Source organism: Vigna unguiculata, chromosome 3 (assembly GCF_037176805.1).
Source record: "Vigna unguiculata cultivar grain cowpea cultivar isolate G323 ecotype 2 chromosome 3, ASM3717680v1, whole genome shotgun sequence".
Lineage (NCBI taxonomy): Eukaryota > Viridiplantae > Streptophyta > Magnoliopsida > Fabales > Fabaceae > Vigna > Vigna unguiculata.
Window position 1 is genome coordinate 27,833,337 of NC_140794.1, and position 10,026 is coordinate 27,843,362.

General features: G+C 36.6%; 1 long non-coding RNA gene and 1 pseudogene across 1 annotated transcript; both read left to right on the forward strand.

The window, feature by feature from the left end:
- Positions 1-567: 567 nt before the first annotated feature.
- On the forward strand, positions 568-1,561 carry LOC146887660 (uncharacterized). Its single transcript, XR_014993410.1, has 3 exons — positions 568-688; positions 1,118-1,212; positions 1,388-1,561. It is a non-coding gene; the product is annotated as an uncharacterized LOC146887660 (long non-coding RNA).
- A 1,585-nt stretch (positions 1,562-3,146) lies between these two features.
- LOC114177554 (cytochrome P450 89A2 pseudogene) lies at positions 3,147-4,958 on the forward strand (annotated as a pseudogene).
- Positions 4,959-10,026: the final 5,068 nt, after the last annotated feature.

Consider the following 10,026-nt stretch of genomic DNA (forward strand, 5'->3'; position numbering starts at 1 on the left):
GTAAAGCTTATGGTGGAGATTGTATTTTATGGTGATGTTGTAGTTCCTATATCGACATTGAATTTTGGTATTGTATCACAAGCATCGCAAACCTTGCTGAAACATCTCATAAGGATGACAACACAGATTGAATTGGTTACACCACACATTGAATTAGATTGTATTTCCACTAATATTGTTACATATGTAGTATATAGTATCCTAACTAATGTCATGTATGTTTTGTGTAGCAACATGAAATAGAGTTGCATGTATCAAAAAATAATTTGGAGGATCCACTAGCCACATTGACGAAGGTTAGTTGCAACCATAGGCAAAAAGCGAGCGGTGATTCCTTAGGATGCTCCTATTTTGGGCAAATTCAACGAGCTTCCATTGTTCATATATAAATCTGATTTGATGGAGATCTTACCAAGATATGATGAGGAGTTAAAAATATTTGTTGTGCAATTATGGATGATGTAAGTTTACTTTTAAAATCATTTTTATTTGTTACCTTATTACACATGTGTTATTAATGTATCAAATTTAGCTACTTGCGTGGTTTGTGTTTGGAAGCAAGAAAGGATGACACATATGGGTTTATAGACTCTTTCCAATGGATAACAGGAATCTAGAAACAAAAAACTACATCACTAACCATAATGCAGCGAAAGAAACAAGTTTACCTTGCTCTATACATAAATAAGTAAGTTTATCATTATTTTTAACGTATAATTTTGGCATTTTAAATATATATTAACTAATAATGCAATCGTCATTGACAATTGCTAGTTCTATGAGTACTAGAACGTACCACTTTTTAGTTTTTCTCTTTGCATAGAAAGCCCCCCCTCCCCCCCTCCCCACCCCCTTATTTTTAAAATATAGTAGATACGTAAGTCTATTTTATGAAACAACTACTACTACTACATTGACCTTCAATACATAATGTCATGTTTTCTAACATTGAATGTTTTAATTTCAGTGCTTTTAATGGACATAGTATATTGAGTGGTAAATCAATTGCCAACACTAAAAATGTCACATGGATTTCCCTCAAAGTATTTATATTGTATCATTCATTTACTTTTGTATTATCATTTAATTGACCTAAATACTTTTACTATGGGTGTAGTGAAATAAACAAATTGGAGTTATGAGTGTGACTATTACGTCATGCAATGGATGACAACCATTGTTCAAGCTAATTATCAAAGTGATTAGAATGAGGTAATATACTATCTATCTATCTATCTCTATCTCTCTCTCTCTCTCTCTCTCTCTATATATATATATATATATATATATATATATATATATATATATATATATATATATATATATATATATATAAACCCATTTTTAACTTTCATGTACTAAATTTAACTTTAATTCACTTTTGCAGAATTTTAAAGACAAACAACCATTCGATGAAAATGCATTAGCTTATGTTCAACAAGCGTGAGCAATTTCCTTCTTAGATATAAGAATATAGAGTAGATTGAGTTAGAGTTAGTTTGTAATACTTTTATATATATTAGTTATTTATTTGTTTAACTTTTGAGATCTTTAAATCATTTAAACCGGTTGTTTGAATGTTTTTGATCTGTCTGAATGTGTGAACTATCTAACAAGATTGTGATAAGATGAAATTGCAAATATTGTATTTAAGAAAAAAAAAAAACTCATATTTAGTGACGATTGTAGTCAAAATTGTCGTTATATAGATTCTTCAACGACAATTATAGCCATGATAGTTGTAGTTTTTTAATATAATTTTTTTTTTTTACATTTTATAACCATTATGAAAACTTCTAAAAAAAACCGTTGTGATTTTTCATTTCTAAACTTTTCTCTTCTTAAGCTTAAGACAAAGAATGACAATTGTACTTGAGACTAATCATAGTTTTAGGAGAATTGACAACAGGTGACCCAATCGTCGACTTGTTGGCTCCTAAGTTTTACCACTTTTCTTTACCACCTGAAGTGGCGTCAGGGTGTGGCATTTCAATTTTGATTTTCAATTTAATTTTAAGTTGGCCAACTCACAGATGAAAGTGAATGTGTATTCTGTGTGTGGATTCCTTTGCACCAACTTCTCGAAACCCAGCTTCCATTTTCGAACCTCATTCCTTTGCACCCACTTCTCGAAACCCGACTGCCAATTTCAAACCCCATTCCTTTGCACCGACTTCTCGAAACCCAGCTGTCATTTTTGAACCCTATTCCTTTGCACCCACCAAGCCTCCCACCCACGAAGCCTGTGAGGAAGAATCAATTTGATTTTGGTGGTGGCTCTCTCGTCCAATCACGAAAGCAGGCGTGCCATTTTAGAGTGTTATCTTCACCGAAATTGGAGTTTTCTTCGTTCATTCCCATCCATGAAGCATAGCACCAAAGAAGGCAACCACGAACAGAACCCTCCCATTCACGATTGTTGCAAGTGCAAGGAATCCTAAAAGGGGCCTTGGTCCTTCAAATTTTGAAATTAACTTACAACTCAAGAGCAATTAAATAAAATGGAAGCTAGGGTTAAGATAATAAAATAATAAAATTTTAGGGTTTTTTTTATCAAAAATAGTTATTTGACAAAAAGTTTGTCAAAACTTTTTTGTCAATATATCATCTCCCAAAAAGAAGAAAAACATATATACCCCTTCAACGATTTCTACCTCCGTTCCCTCCTACAAGTGCTCTAGATCATTTTGCTAATCAAATTTGGAGACCAATGACAATTATGTCTTTTCGACGTGTTAATTGTTGCCAGGTCACAGTTGTAGAGTGATAGCAAAACTCGACACCAGTGGCAACACATGTTTTTACCTAATTTTATAACAGAAAATTATATTTTTTACACTTCTTTTTTCTCTTATTTCCATTTTATAATTCTTTTTAATAATAAAATGTTAGAATTTTAAAATATAATAATATATTTTTGAAGTATCAAATAAAGTATAGAAAAAGTTAGGGTGAACTAATTCTTCCCAAACTATTTTAAAATAAAACTATGACATGATTTGTATTAGATGGATATTATTTCTCAGAACCTTAATTTTATCTTCAAATCACTCATTACCTTTTTCTTATTCTCATAAAAATTATAAACAAAAGGTATCTTTTTTTTTTTTACTGTATAAATATCGCTATTATTTATTTATTTATTTTTATAATTTTGATATAAAATCTCATTTATCTGCAACAACACAACAACACTACAACACTGGTCTCATTCTGGTGGAAAGGTGATGGAAGCCTGGTTCATCATCGTAGTCTCAGCGTGCGTCTGTGTCATCGTAAGAGCCATATTCTCCCTTCAAACCAAAACCATCAACACCCCTCCGGGCCCTCTTCACATCCCGATCCTCACAAGCATCCAATGGCTCCTCAAATCCTTCAGCCAACGCGAGCCAATTCTCCGAAACCTCCACGCCAAGTTTGGCCCCATCGTCACCATCCGCATCGGATCTCAACCAGCTATATTCATCGCCAACGGTACCCTCGCCCACCAAGCCCTCGTCCAAAATGGTTCTCTTTTCTCCGATCGCCCCAAGGCTCTCGCCACCGCCAAAATCATAACAACCCATCAACACAACATTAACTCCGCCTCCTATGGCGCCACCTGGCGCACCCTCCGCCGCAACCTCACCTCCCAGATTCTCCACCACTCCCGCATCAAGTCCTTCTCTGGGATTCGCAACTGGGTGCTCCACACCCTCCTCACGCACCTCAAATCCCACTCCCATTCCAACAACTCTGTCAGAGTCATCGACCACTTCCAATACTCCATGTTCTGCTTGCTTGTCTTCATGTGCTTCGGGGAACGACTCGACGATGGCAAAGTCAGAGACATCGAGCGCGTGCAGCGCCAGATGGTTGTGCGCCTTAAGAGCTTCAACATCCTCAATTTCTGGCCCAGAGTCACGCGCGTTTTGTTCCGCAAACTCTGGGAGGAGTTGCTGAGGCTTCGGAAGGAGCAAGAGGATGTTTTGGCTCCTGTTATAAGAGCGAGGAAGCAAAAGCGAAAGCAAGGCAAGAATGAAGGTGTTGTTTCGTATGTTGATACTTTGTTGGATTTACAGTGGCCCGAGGAGAAACGAAAGCTCAACGAAGAGGAGATTGTGACGCTGTGTAATGAGTTTTTAAACGCGGGCACGGATACGACTTCCACTGTGTTGCAGTGGATCATGGCGAATTTGGTGAAGTACCCGCACGAGCAAGAGAGGGTGGTGGATGAGATAAGGGAGGTGTTGGGTGAGAGAGAAGAGAGGGAAGTGAAAGAGGAGGAGTTGCAGAAACTGCCTTATCTGAAAGCTGTGATTTTGGAAGGTTTGAGGCGTCACCCACCTGGGCACTTTGTGCTACCGCATGCAGTGAGTGAGGACGTGGTTTTTAACGATTACTTGGTCCCTAAGAATGGGACAGTGAATTTCATGGTGGCAGAGATGGGGTGGGACCCTAAGGTGTGGGAGGATCCAATGGCGTTTAAGCCAGAGAGGTTTATGAATGATGAAGGGTTTGACATTACTGGTAGTAAAGAGATCAAGATGATGCCGTTCGGTGCTGGGAGAAGGATTTGCCCTGGCTATAATCTGGCGTTGCTTCATTTGGAGTACTTTGTGGCTAATTTGGTTTGGAATTTTGAGTGGAAGGCTCCAGAGGGAGGGGATGTCGATTTGTCAGAGAAACAAGAGTTAACAGTGGTAATGAAATATCCATTGCAGGTTCATCTTTCTCCTAGGATCTAGACTCTGCCCGCTTCATTGTATAACAGAGATACACAAGCACTCGTCTTTTCCTAAATGGCTATCCAACACCAATCAAATAATGCTTTTATATTAAAATATGGAATGGTTTAAGAAAAACCAACTACAAAAAGTAGAAAATATTATTGCTTAATTGGTGTTGGAAGGGTATAAAAAAATAAGAGAGGTTCATGTAAAATTTTCCTAATGTAATGAATATAATTTGCCATGGTATATTATTGGAATGGGCATAAGGTCCGGTAAAACAAGTAAAATAAATGTTTTAGATTTCTAGACAAAGAAGACCTTAAGTTTTTTTTTTTTATTACTAATATTTTTAGATTAAATTCATTATAAAATTATGTTTAAGAAAAAAATTTCCCAATTTTTTATTATTATTAATATAACTTTATTAAATTAATAATAAATTTATGTTTGAAAATAAAATTTAATTAAAAGGATAATTAATGAGTTAAGTCCTTTATTTAGTACAAGAAAAACGGTAATTACCGACGATCATAATCTATCGGTAATACCACAAATCCGTCGGTCATGATGTTTTATCGTTGAATTTCGAAAGTTCGTCGGTAATTTCCGACGGAGGCATCTGTTGATCAAACCGTCGACCATTTCTGACGGACCGTGTCGTCGGTAATTACCAACGGCTAAATCCATCAGAAAAAACATACGTTCATCCGCTGCCATTACTGACGGATCCATCCGTAGGTAATTACTGAAGGATAACACCATCGGTAATTACCAACGGGTCCATCCGTTGGTAATGACAACGGATGAACGTATGCTTTTTCTGACATATGTAGTCGTCAATAATCCGTCGGTAAATGCTTAAATTTGGTTTAGGTTTATTTATTAGTTTAACATTCCACAATACCTGCATATAAAAATTTCCAACACAGACAATTCAACATTCAAACATTCCAGCATTCCATTATATCAAATATGATATCATTATCAAACTCTATCATAATATAAAACATGGAAAATATGACACACTATTTATAAAACATGGAAAATAATATGTAGCATAGGAATATGTTTGCCAAATGTTACATAAGCACGATCAATACCAAGTAAGCATAATTGTACACAAGTTTATTAAGTACATGCTGAAGAAATTATTTCTTAAGGACATGAAGAGCTAATAATCTTCGTAATCAGGAGAAGATTCTTCATTTAGATCCTCTCCATTATTTGGTTGCTGAGAATGGGGTTGAGGAATTTCAGAGTTCTGTTGAGTAGGGTTTGGTTGTGGTGTCTATGGCTGTTGAAGACGAGCCTGAGCATCAGGGGGGAGATATTGCAGGAGTAGTGATTGAAAGGATCGAAACTCGGACCTCAATTGCTCATTTTCCTCTAGGCTACGTGAAAGCTGCTGCCTAATATTACTGAGGTCCTCAATATTAGAAGAGAAAGAAGGTGGTAGTTGGTTGCTTTCATTTGAACCTGTATATTTTGAAACTAGTTGACCAGCCCCATAAAGTCTTCCTTTCTTTTTTCCTCCTACTGTCTCAATCCAACACCTAGTCCTGATATTCTCATCCTGTGTAGGATCAGCAGAGGACTGCTCTTGTGTTCCATCAGCACATGAGGAAACCTCAGATCTAACTTGAGAAAGCCTAGTCTGAAATTCTTCCTGTAAGTAAAAAATGAACAATTATTATTATGTGGTGGGATACATATATAAGTTTAAGAGTAAATAATATTGAATAGTAAAATAGACTTACATTTGTCCTCCTAGACCTCTCATCCACATACTCGCCAGTATCCTTCCGTATATGTGTCTGCTGAAAGACTTCATCAAGAAACACATGTCGTCCCAACTCACGTGCCTGCAACAAAATATTTTGTTATGTTAGATTTGATCTGATTTCAAACTCTAAAAAATGTAGTTCAAATGTGACAAATACAAACAGTTAAGGTGTATACCATACGAAGGGCATACTCGTAAGTGGTAATGGATCCACCTGTGTGTAGGGCCCCATCCATTTCAGAAGCCCTATTCTTTTTTGCTGCAAGACATTTGCTCCGATAACTTGGAGAATTCCAATGTTCTGGCAGCCTTGTCCACACATCATTAGGAATCCATTCTGGCCTTTCTCTAGCCGTTCTGGCGTCTCTAAACAGCATAGATAAACGATGAGAAGCTCTGCTGTTGAAATTTCTCTTAATTGCAATTTCATGCCCTGGTGCCCACTGAACTCTCCTCTATAACAACACAATTTAAACATATAATACATTATAAGTATATTAAGTATGGAGTAGTAATTAACAACTTAGTTTACCTATATAATAAGTTAGAACACATTACCTTGAAGCGTTGCCAAAAAATATCCTTGTCTTTTTCAGGTATTGATCCCCATGGTGGCCAAGGGTTAAGAAATTGTCGCTTGATTGTCTTTGTGATATCCTATGAAGCAACTCTAGATGGAACAAACCTATAATTCATGGAAAATTGTCAGAAGATTAAAGAAGTTTCATAATATAAATAATGACAATAACTGAATTGAAATATTACCCTCGACCGACAAGTTCAATCATCGGGAAGTCCTGCAGAGGAGGGTCATGTTCTACATCTAAATCAGGATCAACCATAGGCTGAGGGGCAACCATATCACCTGCAATTGGGGATGGTGCAGATTGCTGACCAATAGTAGAAGATGGGCCACCAATCGAGGTTGGGGATGGTACAGTATGAGGTGAAGGGGATGCTCCAATGTCTGCAGAAGGGGTATGTAACCCTGTGTGTGAAGCTGAGGAAGATGAGGATGGTATATGTGAGGGTGGTACAAAAGGGGGCCTGGGAGCAGCCGCAAGGGTATGCAACCCTGTGGGTGGAGGTTGAGAAGATGAGGACGACATATGAATCATCGGGATAGAAATAGGGTTATGTAACCTTGTGGGTGGAGGTGGGGAAGATAAGGATGGCATATGTAAGCCTGGGGTAGGGGTGATGGGTCTGACTGGAATCCGAAGCACATAATTATTTTGTCTCTTTCTTTGTTTTGCAATACCTTTCCCCTTGTCAATGAGGGGTGGTCGAGGTGGATCTTCCAATGACATGGCGTATGTAGTTTACGATCTAAGTGTCAAATAAATTATGATGGTGTATGATAAGAAACAAATATACCAACAACTGAATAAGTCTTCATTAAACATATTAAAAATGTTGAAGTACAACAACAAAAAGTTATAATGAAATGACAAAAATAAACAGACATATTAAAAGTTCAAGTACAAAAACAAAAAAGACAAAATTAGTCATTAGCATCACTGTCATCCTCATCATCCTCCTCCTCTTCCTCCACTTCTTCTTCAGTTTCATCTTCTTCATCTAGCTCTTCTTCCTCCTCCTCTTCTCCCTCCTCCTCCTCCTCTTCTTCTTCTTCTTCCTCCTCCTCTTGTTCCAACTCTTCATCATGACCTTGTATGTGATGAAATCCAGATACACGTTCTACTTCAATTACTTCGTTTGCATGTGACATTTCATCAACTTAGTAAGGGACATCGTCTTCCACCTCATTTGATTCAATGCGACCTCTCGACTTTGTTTTAATTGCAACACACCAACCACGATTGTCTTTTCGATATGGTGGATATTGTACGTAATATACTTGTCTAAAATTGTATGCCAAAATAAATGGATCAAATGGTTGGTACCTTGAAGTCATGTGAATGTCCACAATGTTATATTTAGGATCCACTCTTGTACCTTTTCTTGAGGGATCAAACCATTCACAAAAAAAGGTTCAACTTTCTTCGGTTTATTAGAAGTATTGTACTCTAGTTCATATATTCTATGAATGATCCCATAAAAATCATCTTCACCTCCTTCAGTAAGGCCCTTGACATAAACACCACTATTTATAGTCTTTTTCCCTTTGCTCCATGTGTTAGTATGGAACTTGTACCCATTCATGAAGTACGTGTGCCATTCTTTGACTCATTTCATGGGCCAATTTGACAAATCTCTTAGGTCTTGGTTCCTAACACTTAATGGCTCGTTATAAACCTACAAATATAGAAAGATAGATGTGGAATTATGATACATTAAAATCCATTTGTTGTATAATTAATGGTACAATACATGCTTGATATTGGAACCATTCAGGAAATTCTAAATGAATACGAGCAGAAACACTGGTCTTAGGTATTTGCAAGCACATAAGGAATGAGCTGGCAATGGTAAATTTTTAGAAACTTATATATAATTAACCACAAAGTTATTCACAAAGGAGGATATAACTTACTCAAGATATGGTTTGACTTTAGTGCAATTGATGAACACATGAACATGAACAGATTTGAACTCGACATCAGTTAACCAATAAATCAATTCTCTCCCTGCATGTCAACCTTGTTGTTGAAAAACAGACAACGTTGACACATCTCTTTGACATTCAACTTCATTCCTCCAATTGTGTGGTGACAACATGAAGTTGTTGAAGTAATGAGAACAACAATATGTTGTCTCACGGTGTAAATAAGATACACAAATAGAACCTTCAACTCTGGCTTTATTTTTTATTGATCGTTTTGAATCATCCATGAATCTATTACAAATAAAAAAATACATCATGATGAAAAAAATTGGTGACAAAATTAATTATAAATATGAATAGGGAGGTCCTTTAGTACCTTTCAAATGGATACATCCATCTGTATTGCACTGGTCCACCCAACAATGCTTCATAGGGGAGATGAACAGAGAGATGTTCCATGGAATCAAACAATCCAGGAGGGAATATTTTCTCTAATTTGCAGAGAATAATTGGAATATTTTCCTCCATTCTTCTTAGGGATTCCTCTTTTAATTTATAGAGCACAAATCTTTAAAAAAATGACTAATTTCAGTAAGAGGATTTAAAACATGAATGGGCGAAGCACTAAATGCAGTAGGAAGTAATGACTCCATGAATACATGGCAATCATGACTTTTCATTCCATGGATTCTTCCCTTTTCAACATCAGCACATCTAGCCAAGTTGGAACTATAACCATCTGGCATCTTAAGTTCCTTTATCCACCGACAAACTAATTTAGCTTCATCTGGGGTTAAGGTGTAATTTGCTTTAGGCTTTAATATTTTCCCATTATCTTGAACCTTCAACTCCAAGTCTTTTTGCTTGCAATACAATCCTAAATCCCTTCTTGCCTTCTCATTATCCTTTGTCTTTCCCGTCACATTCATAACAGTATTGAATATGTTCTCAAAGAAATTTTTTTCTATGTGCATTACATCAAGATTTTGCCTTAACAAATTATTTTTCCAATATGAAAGATC